Source organism: Lactuca saligna, chromosome 3 (assembly GCF_052625555.1).
Source record: "Lactuca saligna cultivar CGN05327 chromosome 3, ASM5262555v1, whole genome shotgun sequence".
Taxonomy (NCBI): Eukaryota; Viridiplantae; Streptophyta; class Magnoliopsida; order Asterales; family Asteraceae; genus Lactuca; species Lactuca saligna.
Window position 1 is genome coordinate 202,772,741 of NC_136419.1, and position 23,540 is coordinate 202,796,280.

The following is a 23,540-nucleotide window of genomic DNA, read 5'->3' on the forward strand; positions in this document are numbered from 1 at the left end:
ACGCTACTCTTAACGAGATCTTAGATTCTCGTTTAGGTCGTGTCGGCTAAAAACCGCTCGTTCTATTATTCGGATTTCAGGTTCTACACTGCTAATCTGAAACTTCGAAAAATCATAACTTCTTCATATGAAGTCAGATTTGGGCGTTCTTTTTATGGACACTCTCGGTTTAATGTATTCTACGACTTTCGTTTAGATCGCTAAGGCTAAATCTCACTATATCGTAGATTCACTATTTAGTATTTACGCTTCCCGGTGACATACCAATTCCGTCGAGAAACTTCGACGGGTCATAACTTCTTCGTTATAACTTGGATTTCGACATTCTTTATATGTACGGAAACCTTGTGAAATATTCTACAACTTTGTTAAGATTATTTATTCTAAATAATCTTTTGTTGAAAAGTCATTTTCGACCCTTATTGCCTCTAAATTGACTAGCCCGGATCTTGGGGCGTTACAAATTGCTACTGACCTCTTAACGTAGTTCAGGCAATCATCATCCTGAATATCATCCAGATGGACCACCGTTGAATCATCAGATACACTTTCGTATATGAGGAACATGAAAGGTCTTGTGAATTTGACTGAGCTTCTCATGCAATTCCAATTGATGGGCTACCCTGCCTACCTTGGCTAATACTTGAAACGAACCAATATATCGGGGACCTAACTTGCCCCTCTTCTTGAAGCGTATTACACCCTTACATGATGATACCTTCAGTAAGACCATATCACCGACCTAAAACTCCCACTCAGATCAACGTTTATCAGGCTAGATTTTCTGCTGACTTTAGGATGTTTGTAACCTATGCCTTATCTGCTGAATAAGCTCTCCCGTTTGAAGGACTATCTTGGTCCTTCACATGACCCTATGGACAACCTCTCCCCAACAGACTAGGGTATGAAACTTTGCCCATACAGAAGCTCAAACGACATCACACTGATACTGGAGTGATATCTATTGTTGTAAGAAAACTCAAACATAGGAAGGTAGGAATCCCAACTCCTACCGAAATCTATAATAAAGGCTTTGAACATATCATCGAGTGTCTGGATGGTCCTCTTGCTCCGGTCGTTAGTTTGCGGATGATAAGTAGTGCTAAAATGCAATCTCGTACCCTCGTGGAACCTCTGCCAAAATTAAGATGTGAACCGAAGATCGCGATCCAATACAATAGAAACGGGAATACCATGTCAGGAGACGATCTTGTGCACATAAATATCGACCAATTTCTCGGCCGAGGAGCTCTCCATGAATAGCTAGAAAGTGGGCCTCTTGGTCAAACGGTCCATTATAACCCATATCGCATCAAACCCCTTAGTCGTCTGAGGTAGCCTTGTAATGAAATCCATGGTGCTATGTTCCCGTTTCTACATGGGAACCTCCAAATGTTGAATCTTTCCATGTAGCCTCTGGTGCTCGACCTTGAACATCCGACAGGTCAAACACCTCTCAACATACTACGCTATCTCCATCTTTATACATGGTCACCAATAACTAAGTCTCAAATCCCAATACATCTTGGTGGCTCCATGGTGTATCGAAAACATGGACTTATTTGCCTCCTCCAACACTGTTTGCCTCATCCTACCAAAATCTGGCACCCAAAATCGACCACACTGGGTCAATGATCCATGGCTATCGTTAGAAAACCTATCAATCTCACCCCTGATTCGATTTGATTCCAATTCTCCACTTTACTCCCTTGACTTGAGCCTCCCTAGTCAAATACAAAAGTGGTGAATCGATCAAAATCTTCATACATACGCTCACAATAGAAGAAATAGCCGACTTGCGGCTCAAAGCATAAATGACCACGTTTGCTTTTCCCGGGTGATAAAGATTCTCGCAATCATAATCCTTGACTACGTCAAGCCATCTACAATGCATCATGTTCAGATTTGGATGATCCATGAGATATCTCAAAGTATTTTGATACATGTGGATGGTACACCAGACCCCATATAGATAATGCAGTCAAATCTTGAGGTCAAACACTATTGCCCCCAAATCCAAATCATGTGTAGGATATCGTACCTCGTGTGGCTTCAATTGCCTAGAAGCATACACAATAACCCTTCCTCGTTGCATAAGGACTGCCCCTAACTCGATTATGGAGGCATCACAATAAATAACAAAATGCTCCACACCCTCCGGGAGGGTCAAAAACAGCGCCTCACATTATTTCTGTCAAAGTGTCTCGAATGCATCCTGTTGCTCAGCCCCCATCAAAAATCCACGTAGTTCCTCGTCAGGAGAGTAAGGGGTACAACAACCTTGGAGAAATCCTGAATAAATCTCCAATAATACCTTGATAAACCTAGAAAACACTTGATCTCTGAGGGATACTTCAGGACCTCCCACTGCATAACAACCTTAATCTTGGCCGAGTCAACCAAAATCCCGTTCTGGTTAACAATGTGTCCCAAGAACTCGACCTCCCGTAACTAAAACTCACACTTTGAGAACTTGACATACAACCGCTCCCACCTTAAAAACCCCAAAATCTCTCAAATGTGCTCCTCATGTTGCTCCCTGGTCTTGGAATAAACCAAAATATCATCAACAAAATTAATGATTGATGGATCGAGCATCAGTTTGCATACTCGATTCATCAAATCCTTAAATGTTACAGGCGTATTGGTGAGCCCAAACGGCATCGCCACCGACTCGTAATGACCATAACGAGTCTCAAACATTGTTTTCTCCACGTTTTCCTCTCTAACCCTCATCTGATGATAGCCTGACCCCAAATCAATCTTGGAGAACCAAGATGCACCCTGCAACTGATCGAAAAGGTAATCAATATGTGGAAATGGGTAACAGTTCTTCATCGTCAACTTCTACAACTCCTAATAATCAATACATATGCGGGGAGACCCATCCTTATTTTTAACAAACAAGATCGATGCTCCCCAAGGCAAACTTCTCGATTTGATAAATTGCTTGCGTAACAGCTCCTAAGGTTGACATGACAACTTTTGCATCTGTAGCGGTGCTAACCTGTAACCCATACTCATGAACACCAAGCTTATGTGACCCAAATAAACACAAACTCAAAGCTAATAAGATCTAAGAAAATACTCATCAAGTTTCAAACTTTATACCTTCAAAGGATGCTTGAGGGTGAAACACTTATGGATTCAAAATGCCTTGAGCTTGCAAGATGATTTCATTTCCTTCTCCTTCCTTCAAGAACACTAAAAATACACTCTTTAGCTAAAAAAATGCTCACACAAAGGATTAGGGTTTGTTAGGGACGAGTTGGGAGATGGAGGCTAATGAAAAAAGGGGTCTCAATGAGATAATGATGCTTAAATAGGGCTCAAACCCTAAAAAGTAGGATTTGGGAATCATCCGCGTACCCCCTACATACATAAGCGTACACCCAACGTACCCACAAAAAGGCAAGTCCCTCTAAAACAAGCCATGGGACCAATTTTGCAACAAAATCCAAAAACTTATGGTAAAAAACGAAATTACCTAAACAAGGGTGTTACACATAAGATCATTTGTAACAACCTTGTCATTATTATCACATTTGTGTCATAAAGTTGTGTTTGTTAAATGGGACTAAAATCAACTGGAATATGTGACAACCCAAAAATTTCTATTCTGTACAACCATCCACTGCAATAGAAGTCAAAACTGTTTCTGCTAACTTTCAAGCTTTTTGGAATAAGTTTGAGTGGTTTAAAGCTAGTACTGTTGGGTTTTGAGCAATCTAACACTTCCTAAGTGTACATGCAACCCTAATAAACCTTGGATCTATGTTTGTCTAAATACATGCAAAATAATAATTTTTCCAAGGTTCATAATCTATCTAACATGGCATGGGGTACTTTTAAACATAAAAGAATTAGATGAGATTACATACCTTTTGATGATGAGTTTAATTCCTAAGGAGTTTGAGGGCCAAGCACCAATAGTGTGAATGCCTCAAATGGAATCACAAATCACCACAAACTCTTGGAAAACTTTGAGAGAGTGTATACACACTTGTAAAATCGGTCACACACAAACACATATACTCTAGTTACACTAGTTTCACTTAGGCTCACTTAGGTACCATTTCATGCTCCATAAGCATGCTTATATAGTGTGCATGGTTAGGGTGAAACCCTAATAACCCATGACCTTTCCTTTCCAAGGATCCATGGGTTAAAAGCTCCATGGATCATCCATGGACTTCCATATTAGCTTAGCCCATTAACGAATGAGTATTAGCCCACACTATATAAAATATAATAGCCCACAATTAATTAGTCTTCCTTTTAATCTCTAAATTAATTCATAATTAATTTAAGACTAATACTAATTAAATAACATGACTTCATATTAATATATTATAACTTATAATATATTAATAAACATATGTGTATAACTCTCATAAAATTATCCATAAATAGTTTGGATGAGATGCAACCTAAATGGACCATGCCGGGTCGGGTCAAGTATATACCAAATAAGTTATGGACTTAGACACCTTATCCAACAAGTACATCAAGAGATAACTGGAGAGAGGATGCCCTAGTGTTTATTATGCATCAATTAGGTTCCAAAATCTCTAAGAGTTTGAGTTTACGGCCCAAATGGTATTTGGACCGTAAACCCTAATGACTATATAAGTGAGACTTGGCTATTTTTCTCACTTTTTTCACAATTCCAAGATCCAAACTCAAATCCTCTCAAGTACCATCCGAATTTTCCTTCTTGATCTTCAACTTTTAAGTGTTTCTACCCCTAATATGCTTATATCAAGTGTTAAACTTCATGAAATCATCCAAAAACCCCAAAGAAAAGGTGTTCACGACCCAAGAATCTTCTTGGATCGTGAACACTAAAGATGAGGCCAAATTGTGCCCAATGTCCCTTTAGACCTTTGAAACAAGCTTAGAAACAACCCTTGACATGTTTAAACATTAGGAACACTAAGAAAACACCCAATAAATCCATGATCAAAGGTGTTTATGACCCAAGAATATTCTTGGACCGTAAACCCTAAAAAGGTTGCCAAAGTGCCCTTAAACTCTTGCCAAACCTTGGAAACAAAACTAGAACACTCCTAGAACCTTCCTTTGATGTGTTTAGCACAAGAAAACCACAAAAATGTCCCATGTTTATGTGTTTACGGTTTGGGGAGATCCCAAAACCGTAAACACCCCAATTAAGGTTATAATGGCCCATAACTTCTTCCTTAAGCTTAGAAACTAGCCTAGACCTTTACCCAAAAGTGTTTAAGACTTGAAAACATCATTTGACCATGAACCATTTGGGTTTACTACCATAAACCCAAAGACAAATGGTCTAAAAACCGTAAACCCTATAAAGGGGTGATATGTTGCCCTAATCACTTCCTAAGGCTAAGACTTGAAGTTAGGATGCTTCAAAATGACTTCTAGGACTTCAAAGCACAAAATGGTCAAAAGGACATGAGTTTACGGCAGTAAACTCATGGGTTTACAATCGTAAACTCAAATGGTGTTGGTTACAAAACCATAAACACCAATTAGTACCATTTCACTTCCCTTTGTTAAATCACATGTGATTTCAATACCTAGCCAAGGTGTTTCCTAGTCCCGGAAGGTGTTTCCTTTCATATAGTTGTTTATAAACACTATATTCATGTCAATATGTGTCCTTATATGTCATTTAGGACTTATTGTGTCACGGGACTTCATTTGTGGAACTTCTCATCCGTACGCGCATACCTAATTGAATCACCCACATCAGGTGAGTTCATACCCCGTAATGAATCTTTTAACTATTTTAACTGTTTTAAGGGGGGGGGGGGAGGGGAATACAGGTTTAACACAATGATAATTGTGTAAATGTTTGTTTTTAAACATCTTTCAAAATGTTACTTATGTTATTTATAAGTTATCAAAACATTTCAAAACTCGTTTAAAGTTATGTTACTTTATAGTTATACAAAATCTGTTTTTAAAGTACAAGCATAACTTAGTAGATAAATGAGTCTTTTCAGTACCAGTCCAGGTAGAACATTAGTAAACTATTATAGGTATAGTTTAGGAGAATGTTATTCATTACTTCTAGTACAATGAAGCACACAAAGAAACAATACCATAACAGAACAAACAGTGAAGAGAATCAAACAATACCATAATGGAACAAATAGTGAAGAGAATCAAACAATACCATAATAGAACATACAATGAAGAGAATCAAACAGTGCCAAAACAGAACATAACAAACAAGGTAAGTTGTTATAGCATGAGAACACACTAACAGGATCTAATTATATCAATGAATCACTAACGCATTAGTGATAGTTATATTGAGTAAACATGATCATATAACTTTAATGTGAATTACACGACTTGCAAGGAATTGTTGGGGTCGCGTTTGTTTCCTTAAATCTCTTTACATTGAGAGCGTTTAGTAGGGGTTCTAGCTCTCACATTATGACCGTAATAAAACAAATATGTTTTTAGGTTATTAGTACATCTGCATGTCATTATAAACGATATTTGTGTACTTACTTCTCCCATTACTTTCATAAAGTGTCGGTACCACTTGAAAGTTGGTCTATTTTCTAGTCAAGATAGTTATAAACTAGGGAGAATATACTTCTACATTTGACAAAGGAACAGTAGGGTTTAACTCGGAACAAAAGATGCCATGGTAGAAGGCTACGATTAAAGGTTAGGATCATGATGCTAACTTTATGATTCCTTAATGTATACGCTATAGGACACATATATGCTAGTAGATTCCGACAGCTAACAGGATGTGTGCTCTTCGCTGTAATTCCTGTTCTCGTTGGATGTGGGCTTACACCGAGATCACCCAATCTATTATCTACCTATATATATATATATATACACACACACACACACACACACACTAGCCGTTTGCCCGCGCAAAGCGGCAGCGGCGAATAGTTTCTTTCAAGCAATTAATTCCATTCGGAGACATATTATATTTCTAAGAACACTTGCACAATTATCGATTGGTTTCACAAAAATAAAAAATGCAATGTCAAAACCAAAAAATATTGTGGTGGTAGAATCCATGGAGAAAAAGGAGATGAAGATTTGAATTAATCTCCAGTAAATTATATTTTATACAAAAAATTAGGAAACTTCAATTTGAATGAGCTTTTAAATTTCAAACGATTTGTCGAAAAGAAGTGTTTCATATTTCGAGTGCACCAGATACCAGAAAAGAGATATTTTAGGAGTATAAGTTGGGTCAAAATTGATGAAAATACTAATTCAATCCCTAAAAATAAGGAAATACTAATTTAAATGTGTTTTTAATACTTGTATCCCTAGCATTATCATTTGTAAGATATATATTATAATATTATTATATTAATAGTTGGTTGTACTTTAAGCTTAAAGACTTGAACGTCTTAAAAAAATATTATTATTATATTGGTTCTATTTATAGAAATAGTAGGATTTCTTTTATAAGGTAGTGTATATATATATATATATATATATATATATATATATATATATATATATGCTTAGTATACATTAAGTTATCATAAGGGTACCAGGTATGGATTAGGTCATAGGACACATAGTCAACGCACAGTTATTCTAGTACAAAACGTACTTATCAAAGTCAGTATTTTTGGTATACAAAACTAGAGATTTTCCATAAAAGGGCTTAATCCATTTATTAAGCCAGTACAATTTTAGAGACTTTAGGTGAATTAACTCTATAACACCTTAGTTTATACACCATGTTTATATATAAAACTAATATCCAATAGATAGTTAAATGTGTGTTTACCCCTAACATCCTGTTCCCATTGGATGTGGGCTTACAGCAAATTCCCCCAATTAACTATCTACCCGATATTAGATTATATATAGCAGTATAAACAAAGCTATTATAAAAGTAATCACCGTAGTCATTATTTTAATATAAGAAAAATAGGTTTTCTTAAAAGAACTCTCCATTAGATATAAAGGAACCATTACAAATAACTCCATGAGTAACAAGTGAATACACCAAGGTTATATATGACAACGATCTAACAACCAATGGAATGTGTGCTATCCACCTTACTAGCTGTTCCCCGTTGGGTTGCGAGTTTAGGGCAGATGCGCACAATTGATTGTTTATTTACTCTAAGTATATATAACTTGTACCCACTTAGTACGCATAGAAAGGTTTGTAGTGTCAATTTACTTAGCTTCCATTAAAGTAGGAAATATAGGCTTTTCTAGAGAAACATGCGAACTTTTCAAAACAGAACTTACAGCTTACATCACTTGTGCATATACATTTTCAATCACATTTTACAGCTTACTCACATCACTAAAATGTTATGAACTCACCAGCTTAATTGTTGATTAACTCTTTCAAATAACTTGTATTCTCAGGAGACTATTAGACAGATGCTCGTGCTGGGACTTCAGAAGATGGAGCATTATAGCTTCAAGTCTTGTTTTGTTATTTGTTTATGACTTCTATGTTTTGTGAACACACACATTGTAAACACTTTCTTTCTAAATGAAATGATTGTTCATTACTTGCTTACCATATACATATCTTGTGATACTTGCCATGACGTCTTCTACCCCGAACGTTTCCGTTGTTCCGGTTTTGGGGTGTGACTGAATATATTGATATAAACGGGATAACTATAAGGATGCATATGTTACATGCAAAAAAAAAAAAAAAAAAAAAAAAAAAAAAAAAAAAAAAAAACAATCATCAATATCTTCCTCATAAACGAGAGATTGCAATCCGCGTCCCATTTTCTTCCATCTTTATGTGTATGATGAAGTATTATTATTTTCATTAACACTGGTCGTAGGCCAATTCAATTCATATAAAATAAAATAATGCATGTCTTTTCATTTCATTGTTTGTCATATATAACAAAAGGAGTCGTATATTGGCACATAATTTATTTACCAACCAAATAGCATACATATCTAATCATATTTATAAAAATGTCATATTATGTATAAATTTTTTATCATGACCGATTCGCTGATTTTGAACGACTTTTACGAAAAGTAAAAATGACATTCTAAATATATTTTATTATATATAAGAAAACTTTATTAATATTACAATAAGATCCGACACATTATATTAGTGGTCAAGATTTTTTTTTTCATTTATAGGTAATTAGCGACGGAATTACATAAGAAACCAACTGATTTCAAAGTGTTTTGCGACAAGATAATATGCTACTAATTGTGTCATTGTTTGCCTTTTGCGATGAATATCCGATGAAAATTACCGTTGATGATTCCTATGTTTCTAGTACGTTAAACAAATTATAGGCTCCTTCACAACAGAGACATGTGCGGTTTTTATTGGCTAATTATAATTGTAACAATTATATATAGTTTTCCTGACTAATTAGTATTTGGTTAACAACTTAAAAATATTTTTTTTTCACTACCACTCAGATACAGATACATGTACTTAGTGATTAATTACTTTCATATTTTGTACATTCAACCTCCCTTTCATTCAATAATATTTAATTTTATCACATTAATTTATTTACTTTGTAAATATTTGTTATCTTCAATGAGAGCGTTTTCTAACTAATTACTATTTGGTTGACCACTTAATCATGAAATTGTTTTCATTACCACTCGATACATATATTTAATGTGTAATTACTTACAAATCCCCTATCCTAATAAAATAGTACCAATATGCCATGTGTCAATTGCTCATGCTTCCTCCAACTTTTTTTCCCGCTCAATTTTCCAATGTGCTGTTCCTATCTTTCCTTTGTGCTTAAAAGTCACGTAGATTAAGATTCGGAAGTGAATACGTAAATTAGGATGAATAATTTCAATTTTCAAAATTGAAATTATCAAGAGTTTCTATTTTTTCCGAGAAATCAGTTATGTAATCATGAAAAATTTGTGATCTGATTATGAACATGCCAAGATTTAAGGAACGAAATTGAATGGTTGTGTTTTTGTTGTCACTAAAACTAGATCAAATCTCGAGTTTTGGGCTCAAAAATTAAACTCTCCGTTTAATGTTTTTGTCTCTCCTCATCTTCTTTTCCACCATCGCTCCATCCGTCTGTTGGATTAAGATTGTTTGATGTATCTGATGGGTTTTGAGCATTCTAACACTTCCTAAGTGTACATGCAATCCTAATAACCTTAGATCTATGTTTGTCTAATTATCATGCAAAGTTGAATTCCAAGGCTATATTCCTATCTAGCATACATGGGGAACAATTTTTAACTTGAATGAAAGATAGAATAACTTACCTTGTTGTTGCTTATGTTCCTTGAAACCTTGTGAGCCTAGCACCCCAAGTGTGATGCCTCAAATGCTTCACACAACACCAAATGCTCTTGGAAAGACCTTTGAGAGAATGCACACTTCTTGAAATCGGCCTAGCCCTCTTGTTTCATATGTGTAACCGATTTTAGTGGAGAATGGGATTCTTATATAGTGTTGACACATCTAGGGTTACACCATGTAAACCCTAATGTGTCATGACTCTTCATTTCCATGACCCATGGGTTTGTAACTCCCATGGAGCATCCTATGGGTGGAACCCAACTTGATAATCCATGGAGCCTCTTAGCCCACTATACAAGATATGGATGATTTACATAATCAACCCAAATATTTAATTAGTTATCTTTTGATCACTTAATTAATTCTAAATTAATTCTTGATCAAACTAATCAGATAATATTATTAATATATTAGAACTTATAATATATTAATAATCTCCAAGTGTTATCTCTCTCATTTAGTCTATCCAATTGCATGGTGTCATGCAACCCAAATGGACTATGTCGGATCGGGTCAAGTACATACCAGAAATAGTTATGGACTTAGACACCTTATCCAACAGTCTCCCACTTGGATAAGTCTAATAACTATTGTTGCAAGTATGACTTCAGGAACCGATCGGCAATCGTAGCTCTTTTCAAGGTTTCTTGGAACTGAGAAGATGATGCTACGCCATTTAAGATAAGTGATCATATAATCCTCTGTTCTAGATATCAGCCGGACAAATACATGGAACAATGTCTTACTTATTGTCCAACAGTTTGTTTCGCGATTTCCGATTTGTTTGACAAAGAACTTAATTGAACAAATCAACTTAGTTCTGACCGGGACCGGTACATAGGTCAAAACAGAATCATCGAGGGGCCCAGATTTCAGCTTCTAATCCAAGAAGGAACAGATAAACTTCGACTCATATGTTTTTTCTACCACTCATTGAATTATACACAAAAGCACGTTTTATAACATCGAGTTACCAATGTGTTTTCGTACAATCAATGCATAACCAACTTGTAAGTAACAAATCATATCTCTAGGTTTGAAGACTTATATGATATTACCGTCTCACGATCACTCGAGATAGAATTCCATGAAGTGATTCCAGTGAGCGTGGGTTGAGTCCAATGCTTAGAACTTATGAGCACTCATGATTGTTGTAGCCTTGTCGAACACCGTAGACCTCTGCAACCAATCATGGCAGTCTTGATTCATACCTACTTCCGACATATGACCGACTGTGGAGGTTTGAATAATATGTTATACCAAACAAAATTATTCTAGAAGTCAAAACATGCAAAAGAAATATAGTAAACGATCGACAAGAGATAGCAACACTTTACTCATAAATAAAACATCTTTTATTCATCATCTAATGTCAATTACACTTTACAAATTTCGAGGTTATCTAACTACTAAATCTAATATCATCCTTCAGCCCTATGCTCGGAGCATGCTGGAGATGGTTAACCCGAGTCAGTCCCTTCGTGAGGGGATCAGCTAGGTTCTCATCCGATGATACCCTCTTTGCCACGAGGAGTCCTTCTTCTATTTGATGTCTTATAAAATGGTATTTTCTGTCGATGTGTCTGGATCTCCTGTGATCCCTTGGTTCCTTGGCTAAGGCAACAACGCTTTCACTATCACAGAAAATTTCCATTGGCTCTTTAATAGCTGGTACAACTCCAAGGTCTCCAATGAAGTTCTTCATCCATATCACCTCCTTTGCTGCCTCGCTCGCTGCAATATACTTTGATTCACAAGTTGAATCAGCCACTGTCTCTTGCTTGGAACTCTTCCAAGAAATTGCTCCTCCGTTTAGGGTAAAGACCCAGCCCGACTGAGAGCGGAAATTATCCCTATCAGTCTGGAAGCTAGCGTCACTATACCGTACAACTCTCAAGTCATCACTCCCACCGATGGTAAGAACCCAGTCCTTAGTCCTCCGTAGGTACATGAGGATATTCTTTACCGCAGTCCAGTGTGCCTTGCCAGGTTTCCCCTGATACATGCTAACCATGCTCAGGGCAAAGGCTACATCAGGTCGAGTACACGTCATAGCATACATGATCTATCCTACAGCCGAAGCATAAGGTATTCGACTCATTTCTGCTATCTCAGCCTCAGTTCTAGGGCTTTGTGTCTTAATCAATCCGGCGTTACTATGGATGGGTAACTCTCCTTTCTTGAAGTCCTGCATGCTGAATCTCTTCAGCACCTTATCCAAGTAGGTACTCTGACTAAGTCCAATTAGTCTTTTACTCCGATCTCTCAAGATCCTTATCCCTAGAATATAGGCAGCTTCACCAAGGTCCTTCATAGCGAAACACTTCCCAAGCCAAGACTTTACTTCCTGCAGGGTTGGGATGTCGTTTCCTATGAGTAGTATGTCATCCACATACAATACCAAAAAGCTAACTATACTCCCACTAGCCTTGACATACACACAAGATTCATCTTCACTCCTAAAAAATCCAAATTCCTTGACCTTTTAATCAAAGCAAAGATTCCATCTGCGAGGTGCTTGCTTTAATCCATAAATGGATTTCTCAAGCTTACACACTCTATTAGGGTACTCGTTGCTGACAAAACCTTCTGGCTGACTCATGTAAACATCTTCAGCCAACTTTCCATTAAGGAAAGCGGTTTTGACATCCATTTACCAAATTTCATAGCCATGAAATGCAGCTATGGCTAACATAACCCTAATAGACTTAATCTTGGCTACTGGAGAAAAGGTCTCATCATAATCCACTCCAGGAATTTGAGAGAATCCCTTTGCAACCAGTCGAGCCTTATAAGTGTGTACATTACCATCCATGTCGGTCTTCTTCTTGAAGATCCATTTGCACCCTACAGTCTTACGACCTGGTACATTCTCAACCAAGTTCCAAACTTGATTGTCATACATGGATTGTATCTCGCTATCTGATATGTGCATATTTAGTGTGTATTAAGTGTAGTTTATTATTCATATATTAGCTAAATTGTTGCATATTATGGACAAAAGGTACTTAAAAGTGTTAAATTATGTTTTTCAGTCCAAAGATGAAGCTCGGAATCGAAAGGAAGCAAGAGAAGCGGATAGGAGCTCAAGAGTGGAAAGAAGAAAGAAAACACCCATAAAAGGCTTCTATTCGTCGAGTTGCCTCTTGACTCGACGAGTCCGGTCGCGGATTCAGAAAGATAAGCATTCGGAAGTCAAGATAGGTATCAGGTTACGACTATTGTGAGAGGGACTCGACGAGTCACCATATGACTCGACGAGTCGGAACGCATATATAAAGATAACTCTATAGTGCGAGAAAGAGAGAATTCTGGGAAGTTTCAGAAGTGTTTAGCTGCGAATAAGAAGCCAGAAGAACCCTAGAAGTCGACCAAAGAAGCTAGAATCCAATTCCGGGAGTAATTAAGGCGTAATTTCACCATTCTACTTAATTCTTTTGTTTTGTCAACATGATTAAGCAATTTGAACTTATTTGTTTGCTGTTATTTACTTTAATTATGAACTAATTTCTTTAGACTTCTGTTTGGGGATACAAAGTTGACAATATGATTTGATTGATTGGTAGGATTAATTCCAAGTTGGTGATTAATTGTTATTTTAGCTTGCTAAAGAACCTTGTGTATGAATGATAATTAATTTTCTGTTAATAGGAAGATAATTGATTAGCATGAACATCTATTGATTATCAACCTCATATGATATGTGACCACTATATCATATGTCTAGGATTAATGAATATGAAACTAGGATTAATAAGGAAATTGAGTAAACTTATGTGCAAGCTTGTAAGATGACCATCGAACAAGAGGTTAATTAAGGATAACGAATTAATTAGCTATTGCAAGTCTAACTTAACCCGAATAATTAATCTAGTAAATATAATTAAGTTAAGCAATTGGCCACTGTTTGAATTAGTTTATTTGCTAAGGATTAGGGTAGTGAACACAAACTTAATCACTTGAATCGGTAACCAACGAAAGAATTAATCCATTGCACTATTACCTTAAAATCAACCATAAAGTTAACCGAGTTGAACTAAGCAGAAGTTTCTTTCCCATTATTGAATCTAGTTAATTTGTTCTTTTCTAGTCTTGAATTAGTTTTAGTTAGTAAGTTTCTAGTCTTGTAAAACTAGAGAAAAAACCCTTATTTGCTTAATCAACTTTGATAGAATTAGTTTTTAATTTAATTTGCCGTTCCCTGTGTTCGATACCCTGCTTATTTAGCTATACCACAATTGATAGGTTCACTGCCTTTTGTGTGTTATTTGATAATTAAAGTAGGATTAAAACTAAGTGAGTTTTACACACATCACTATCCATAGCCTCTTTCCATTTAGCAGACTCAGGGCCTGCCATGGCTTCCTCGTAGCTGTTAGGGTCATCCAGACCTACTAGTGTCCCATCACTAATAAGTGTCTCACCTTCTGCAGTAATATGGAAACCATAGTAATGCTCAGGTGCACTCCTAACTCTCGTGGCGCGCCTCAGAGATACAAATTCGTCAATTGGCTCAACAGGAGTTTCCTCCTCAAGTTGAGGGCTAGTGTTTGAAGTTCCTTCACCACTTGACTCTTGAATTTCTTCAAGATCAATTTGCCTCCCACTGTCTCCTTGGCTTATAAACTCTCTTTCTCGAAAGACTCCTCTTCTTGCTACAAAGACCGCATTATCACTAGGTCTGTAGAAGAGGTAACCAAAGGATTGTTGTGGGTAGCCGATGAAAATACACCTCTCGCTTCGAGGTTCAAGCTTATCATGAGTCTCGCATCTCACGAAAGCCTCGCAACCCCAAATCTTGATGTGGTCTAGTTTGGGTACTTTACCAGTCCACATCTCGTGAGGAGTTTTGGAAACTTTATTTGTAGGGACTAGATTAAGGATATGGGCGGCAATCTCTAAGGCATACATACCCCCATAATGAGATTGGTCGCGAAGCTCGACTCATCATGGAACGGACCATGTCTAACAAGGTTCGATTACGCCTCTCAGCCATACCATTCAACTGTGGTGTCCTGGGAGGTGTCAATTGTGATACAATCCCACATTCCCTAAGATAGTCGAGGAACTCTGAACTAAGATACTCACCACCTCGATCAGATCGAAGCATCTTAATGTTCCTGCCCAATTGATTCTCGACTTCCTGTTTAAATTCCTTAAACCTTTCGAAAGTTTCTGACTTATGCTTGATTAAGTAGACATATCCGTATCTATTGTAATCATCAGTAAAAGTCAAATAATAACGATTAGCATCCCTTGTGGCATGTTTGAATGGTCCACACACATCCGTGTATACAAGGTCCAACAAACCTTCACCCCTTTCACACGAGCCTGTGAAAGGTGACTTTGTCATTTTTCCAAGTAAGCATGATTCGCAACTATCATCTGACTTTAGGTCAAACGACTCCAAGACTCCATCCTTTTGGAGTTGGCCTATGAGTTTCTTGCTTATATGTCCAAGACGACAATGCCATAATGATGCTTTATCCAAGTTATTATTATTAAGAGAATCAATACACAAAACATTATTTCCTAAGTTATCTACAACAGATACAACTTCATACACACCATCACAAGGTAATGCTTTAAAATAAAGAACATTATAAAAGAAAGCATTAATCGAACCAACTTCATTATCAAATGAAAAGGTGAAACCTTGTTTATACAATGCATGAAAGGAAATAATATTTCTTGCCTTTCTGGCGAATAACAACATTTATTCAAATCTAAATTTAACCCACTACTTAGTGACAAAGTATAAACTCCAATCTTGGTGACAGGTGTAACTTTCCTATTCCCCATGATTAAGTTTATTCTTCCTTGCTCCACATTCTCACTTCTTCTTAGTCCCTGCAAGTCACAACAAATATGAATACCACAACCGGTATCAAGGACCCAAGATTTAGAATGGGGTGAGTTATTAGAAATAATAGTGTAAATACCTGCATGGTTGGGTTTAACTTTCCCATCCTTCACATCTTGATGGTATTTTGGGCAGTTCCGCTTCCAATGTGATTTTTCATGGCAATAGAAGTATTCAGCCTCTTTTGGGTCAGAAGAAGGAGTGACGAAACCTTTCTTGGTTCCACTTGAAGAAGATCCATCAAGGGTCCGAGCCTTGGTACCCTTCGAAGAACTCTTTCTCTTCTTCCCTCGACTTTTCCCGATTGCCAAAACCGGAATGGAGTTTGGAGTAGGAGTGTTAACAACCGACTTCCCCTTAAAACCTGTTTCAGCGGTCTTGAGAAGTCCCTAAAGTTTGTTGAGTGTGACCTCTTCCTTATTCATGTGATATGTCATGCGGAATTGATCATAACACAATGGTAAGTGATAAGATTAAAGTTTCTTTTTAATCTATGAAGATCGAAAAGATCTTGAACAAGTTATGAAAACAATGACGATATAAACACAGTAAAATTATAGAACAAGAATGAATCAAACGTGTCGAATGATTAAAACAAAATCCTCAGAAGAGCTCGATTAAGAACATCAACTGTAGAGGATTGGAAGGTTACAAGTATGATCAAAGAAACCTTTAGTCGTCTGGAAAATATCGTATTCTCAGATCTCTAAAAACTTAACCTAATATGCATGCAAGCATAAGCTTATATACAAAGCATAAATGACATACGGTTGGACAGGCCCAAACCGTAATACAAAGAATTATTAACAAACGAGCCCAAAAGACGCAATCTTCTAAGCCCAACAATCTCCCCCTTTGCGTCAATTTGGGGTGAGATCTTCACTCTGTCTTCAAAGCAGATGGCTTCTTTACCGTTTGAAAAATTTTCGGTATCAAAGCTAGAATATGATGCCTGAAGGTAATATACCAACGAAGCATATCTGTAAAGTTCTTCTTATCTGCTGTTGTATTCTGTTTGCATCAGTGAATGATATTGATGATGTGCTCCAGACACTCTGTAGAGAACAGATGCTTGTCTACCAACGCAAACAGAAACTTGTGCTTATCCCCCCTTGTGAACATAACTGTCAGATTGGAAGAATCAATCTGCCCCAACTTCATTTTATGGACATCTCCGGTTTTGGAAGTGGGCTTGACAGTCGGTTTCTTATTCATTACCTTTGCTATTTCCTGATCCATAGTGGCTAGCTCATGGACATAGGAAGCCAACATTCTTTTAAGATGAGAAAGAATTGGTTCATATTCTCTCTGGTTGGAGAGAAGAATGTTGTATAGCAAGATCCAATCGTGGGGGTTCAGACTGGGAAGATCTGCCAGAGAAATAAGATGTTCGGTGTTGGAAGTTCCTCTGTTGATTTTGAAATTGACGTTTACAAATTTCCCAGCCTGGGTTGGTTTCAGTACCTTGACTCTTATAATTTTCTGGGCACTCCAAGTCAAGTACTGAGGTTGACCGAATTTCAGATAGAAATCGATAAGCTCCCTGTCAACCTTCGGGTTCGGATGAGGGACATTTGCAGTGACATCAAAGCAGTGAAAAGTGAAGGCTTTACGCGTAATGGGCATGTCGAACTGCGAGTCTTTGGAGTTTTCACACTCAAAAGATGCAATCGGTTCCAACCAATAAATAGAAGGAAACTCAATTGCTTGAGTGATGAGTGTGTCTCTGTCCCAATCTGGGAACAGAGTCTTTTTAGCTTGAATTGCCTCCTCATCCTCCCGGATTTTCCTTTCTCTGGCTTCTGCCTCACGAGCTATCTTCAATGTTTCATCAAGCTCTCTGTCCCGTTTCTTGCGTTGAAGAGCTTCAGTAATGGTTTCATCTGATTCTGATTTGCTCTCAACTAGGACATGTTTACCAGAACCCGAAGCTACATTACCTTTCGGTTCTTGTTTGGACATACCTTCCTCTCCCCCTTGTCTCGGAAGAACATGCTTCTCCGAGACACCCTTCATTTCACTTAGGATAGTGATCGCCGGAAGGAGTTTCGCCTGGAGATGCTGACGAACAGTGAGGGTTAGGAAGGGATCATGGGAGTCAAGAACACCGGTTAACATATTTTTAACGTCACCAGCGCAACTCTGAAGAACTGCCCGTTGAGTTTGAAGTAAAGTGATTTCTTGTTGTGCCTGGGCCAGTTGAACTTTCTGTAAGTCAATAGTTGCCTGGTGCTTGATAACTTCTTCCTTCAGGGTGCTCTCGGCTGCTAAAGAGGCAAAACGTGAATCCAAAGATTTGAGAATTGTAGTGGATTCAGTTTTGAGGTCAGCACGCAGAGCCTCAAATTTCTTGGTTTCTCCCTGAAGGGTGGCTGCGAACGAGTCTACTGACGCTTGAAATTTGGAAGCATTTGAATCAGCATGAGCCTTGAGAGAATCAAGAAAGATCTGAGTTGTATGAACAACCTCAGAAACTTCCTTAGTGGCTTTGGAGCATGAGGCTGCTGAACTGTCTACAGCGTCAGTGGAGCGATCCAAGGCTTCGGTGTAAGTCTGGATTGCTGACTCGATGAAAGCCTTCAGCACAGCACCCCCATATGCTTTACTGTCAGCCAGCAGACTGTCGAGTTTTGCGTGAATCTCTTGAAGTTGCTGACTTGACACAGGGGTATCTGTATCGGTGTCGGTAGGGATCCGGTAAGGGCTGTAATAGATGGAATCAAATTCATCATCATCACCCCCTAGGGTAGCACCGGAGTTGGAAGATGGAGAAGGGGAGGATTGAGGGTTGATGACCGGGGTTTCAACCACAGAAGCAGCCCCCGTATCAGATACGTTGACCGTTACTGGTGGTTGGGTTGTGGTTATGGTGATAGATTCTGTGATAATAGGTTGGGAGATAGAAGATAAAGGTTGAGAAATGGTGAAAGGAATAGTGGTTTCGGTTGTGGTTTGGGGAATTGATGTTGGAACAGAACTTGAGATGTTCTGTTTGGGTGATTGGTTTGGGGTTGGAAATTTTGGGGAAGTAGGAGGAGAAGGAGATTTGGTAATTTGGGGAGATTTAGGTGAGGTAGGTGAGTTTTGTGGAGACGAAACGGGTGCAGTTTCGGGTTGAGGATTAACGTCTGGTGGGGTAGGTGAGTTTTGTGGAGACGAAACGGGTGCAGTTTCGGGTTGAGGATCAACATCTTCTGTTTCGGATGGTGCATTCTGTTTTGATTCAGAAGGAGATCCTTTGGCTCTTTTAGCCATCTTCTTAACCTTTTTCGTTCTGGGCTGAGAAGGTTCCTCTGCCTCGGATTTGCGTTTGGAGGACCTTCTCTTTTTCTCCGTTTGGGGTGTGGGTTCCTTCATCTCAGCCTTCTTCTTTTTGCTCGCTCTTTTGCCCCGGTTAGCAGGCCGATCCAGAGCCTCAAGAGCTGCACGTTGTTCCTCAGAAAGAACCCTAGGAGGCAGGGGGGTTCTGGAGCTGTAGTCCGCCATAATCTTGCTGTGGGGCGTGACACATCTGTACATGGACTCAGGGATTAGTCCATAGTGGAGGAACTTACTTGGATCTGAGAGAATGATTTTCTTGGTGTGGTATGTGGCAATTGAAGCCATAAGAACATCCTTCATGACAGGGATGTCAAGAGAATCGATGGCTCTCCTGGTGATGAGGGTCCAAAACCTGGCGCATGAAATTTCTGAGTGCCTTGCGGTAGAGTTGAGACTCTGAACCACTTGAGACCAGAGAATCGACCCATAGTCCAGATTGATCCCGTTGTAAAGCCCATACAGCATTGTGAGAAATCCTTTGCTAGTGGTGTCGGAACCACCACATCGCTCCGCTAAACCCTTAATTAAAAGGGTAAGCAATCCATTCCACTGAGATGGAAGACATGATTTCTTGACTTTGCCAACAGATGTTAGAACATCTGTATATCCCATCTCGTACATCATCTTAAAAATCTGGGCGGTTGTGATGAAGTCTGGTGAAATAACAGACGCATCTACGGCAAGCCCTAGAAGAGAGCAAAACCGTGCTTTGGAAACGGAAGTCTTCTTGTCGTGAATAGAGAAATAGATACGGTCTTTGTGTTTGTCATAGCTTGCTGTGGAGTAGACTTGAGATAGCAGGGACATAGGAACTGCCTCCACTTGCGTTAATGCCAATACCAATGGGGAATATGTGAGGCATTCCACCACGTAGAGCATATATGAGTCATAGACGTATGGAGACAACTCTATGATCATGTTCTGATTTGGTTTGATTGCAAGAAAAGAAGAAGAAGCAGACTGATCGTGAGTGGAAGAAGAAGTCGCCATTGTTGAGTTTTTGGAAGAAGATGAACAGGGACAACTTTTTCAGAAAGATAATGCTTTGAGAGGTAACTGCCAAAGAACACGATCACGTCTTATTTATACCGTTCCCAGGAGAGAGAAAATCGTGATGATGAGGAACCCAAAACGTCGCCTGAAAAAGCGCGATTAGAAGTTATGGTGTATTCAATGAAGACGTCAGCACACGTGGGGTTGAAACGAATCCTTTGCACGCGCCCAAATCTTTTTCGTACCGTTTGAAATCCCTTGTGCCCTTGTTTGGTTACAACTGAAACTTAGAACCATGTGCCAAACAGTAATGAGAATGTGGGAAAACAATTCCGTGCATAAGAGTGTGAAAGACAAGGAAATAAATCTAATGTGTTTGGTAGTGCGTGTTGTCTAAATAAAAGACAGAAGGCAGAAGATTCCGGGCAAGAATCGCTTCCTTCAGAGTCAAGAGAGACCTGAAGTGTTTGTGTGGTATCCCGAGAAATACGATCAGTTGTTTTTAGAGAAACAATGAAAGGCGTCTTCTGATGATGGCTAAGAGGTGGCTGAACTCAAACCAAACATTAAGTCTTGACATAAAACTAAGTGTTGGTAGAGTTACCTGTGAGACCGATGTGATCTGTTGAACAGGTAGGTGGGAAGTATTCTGTGATGGGAATGATATAGACAGAAATCTCAAAATAAATTAAACTGGATCTCTTTGGGAAGAAATGTCTTAGGACGAGACAGTTTCATAAAAGATCACTCATAAAGAAGATTTCCAAGTAAAAGCTTGAGTTAATAACTCACCGTCAATTCTATTTAGGTGTTGGATTTTGGGTTTCACTCAGAACGTGGTAATCGAATCTAAGATCATGAACTCAGATGTTGTGCAACCATAAGCCTCAGTGGTAAAGACCGAGAGCATCAAGGGTTACTTTGGGGAGCGAATGTAAGTGAAGAAGTTGAAGAGATGGTTAAGAGACCGAACGGACCTTCTGCTACATAAATGGGACAAAGCAGAGCAACTCATGTTTCAGATGAGTAAAAGAAGGTAGCTCTAGACCGAATATGAGAGAATAGCCTGATTGGGAAGAAACGATAGGTATTGATCGAATCATTAAGGCATGCTCAAGGTCATAGAGGCTTGAGACAACATACAGCAGCATGCTTCTAGGGACGTCTAACTAGTCTTATAAGAGAAAAACATACCTGGATGAACGTTCCATAAGAAGATACTTGTATTCACTTGAGCAAGAAGTACATATACTAGAAATATGAAATATTTTTGAAATTTTGAAATTTGCTTAGAGATAAATGAATACTGAAAGACAAAATATTTTTGATTTTTAATTTTCTGAAAAAGAAATAAAAACAGAAAGATAAAATATTTTTGTTAAATTTGAATTTTCTGAAAAAGAAATAAAAACAGAAAGATAAAATATTTTTGTTAAATTTGAATTTTCTGAAAAAGAAATAAAAAAAATAAAATTTAGACAAAGAAAAGAAGCAGAGATTTGGAAGAACCGAGCGGTTTGATTGAATGAGCGCCTATATTGTAGAGGCAGAGAGAGACCGAGCGATTTGGTTGATTTGGTTCCGTTATGTTACTAGAGCAGAGAGCAACAGAGCATTCTGCTAGGTTCGGTTCTTTGATTTTGCCAGAGCAGAGAGTAACCGAGCGGTCTGGTGGATTCGGTTCCTTGATTGTACTAGAGCAGAGAGCAACAGAGCGTTCTGCTAGGTTCGGTTCCTTGATTTTGCCAGAGCAGAGAGTAACCGAGCGGTCTGGTTGATTCGGTTCCTTGATTGTACCAGAGCAGAGAGTAACAGAGCGGTCTGTTAGGTTCGGTTCTTGAATTTTACCAGAACAGAGAGTGACCGAGCGGTCTGTTAGGTTCGGTTCTTGAAATTTTTTTTTTTTTTTTTTTTTTTTTTTTTTTTTTTTTTTTTTTTTTTTAAATAGAGACATGAGGATTTGGGACCGATTCTGCAACCATCATGCCTAAGCCTTGCAATATCTGATTGAATGATGCTTCAGGAAGAGCTTTTGTAAAGATGTCAGCCAACTGATCAGTGGTTCTTACGAAGTGAACTTCGACATTTCCATCTTCCACATGATCTTTGATGAAGTGATACCGTAGTGCTATGTGTTTGGTTTTGGAGTGTTGCACTGGGTTATGACAAATCCTAATTGCACTTTCGGAGTCACAATATAGTGGGATCTTCTTCATATTGAGTCCATAGTCTCGAAGTTGACTTTGGATCCAAATCACTTGTGATGTGCATGATGCGGCTGCAATGTATTCTGCTTCGGCTGTAGATAGCGACACACATGTCTGTTTCTTGGATTGCCAGCTAACTAACTTCCCGTCAAGAAATTGACATCCACCGGTCGTGCTTTTTCGATCGAGTCCACATCCTCCAAGGTCAGCATCAGAATAGGCTTGAACGAAGAAGCCTGAGTTGGATGGATACCAGAGACCTAAGGAGGTGGTTCGCTTGAGATATCGGAGGATGTTCTTCACTGCAAGCATGTGAGGTTCACGGGGGTTTGCCTGAAATCGAGCACAATAACACACAGAAAACATGATATCAGGTCTGCTAGCAGTAAGATACATTAACGATCCAATCATTTGACGATAGAGCGTGATATCAACAGCTGGTTTGTCTAGAGATGGGGTAAGCTTAGTGCCGAATGCCATTGGGACTTTGACTTTTGAGTCTCCCATCATACCGAACTTTGCTAGGAGAGTCTTTGTGTAAGCTTCCTGATTAATAAAGATGCCTTCGGGTCCCTGTCTTATGTTTAAACCAAGGAAAAAGTTAATAGGACCCATTGAGCTCATTTCAAACTTAGTCTCCATCAGCTTTCTGAATTCAGCCGTTAAGCTTGGATTTGTGGAGCCAAAGATGATATCATCGACATAAATTTGAACTATCATAAGGTGGTTACCTTCCTTTTTGCGAAAGAAGGTTGGGTCAACCGAACCTTGTTTGAATTTAGACATCTTTAAAAATTTTGTAAGCGTTTCATACCAGGCTCTCGGAGCTTGTTTAAGGCCGTACACAGCTTTATCCAGAATATAGCAATGATTTGGA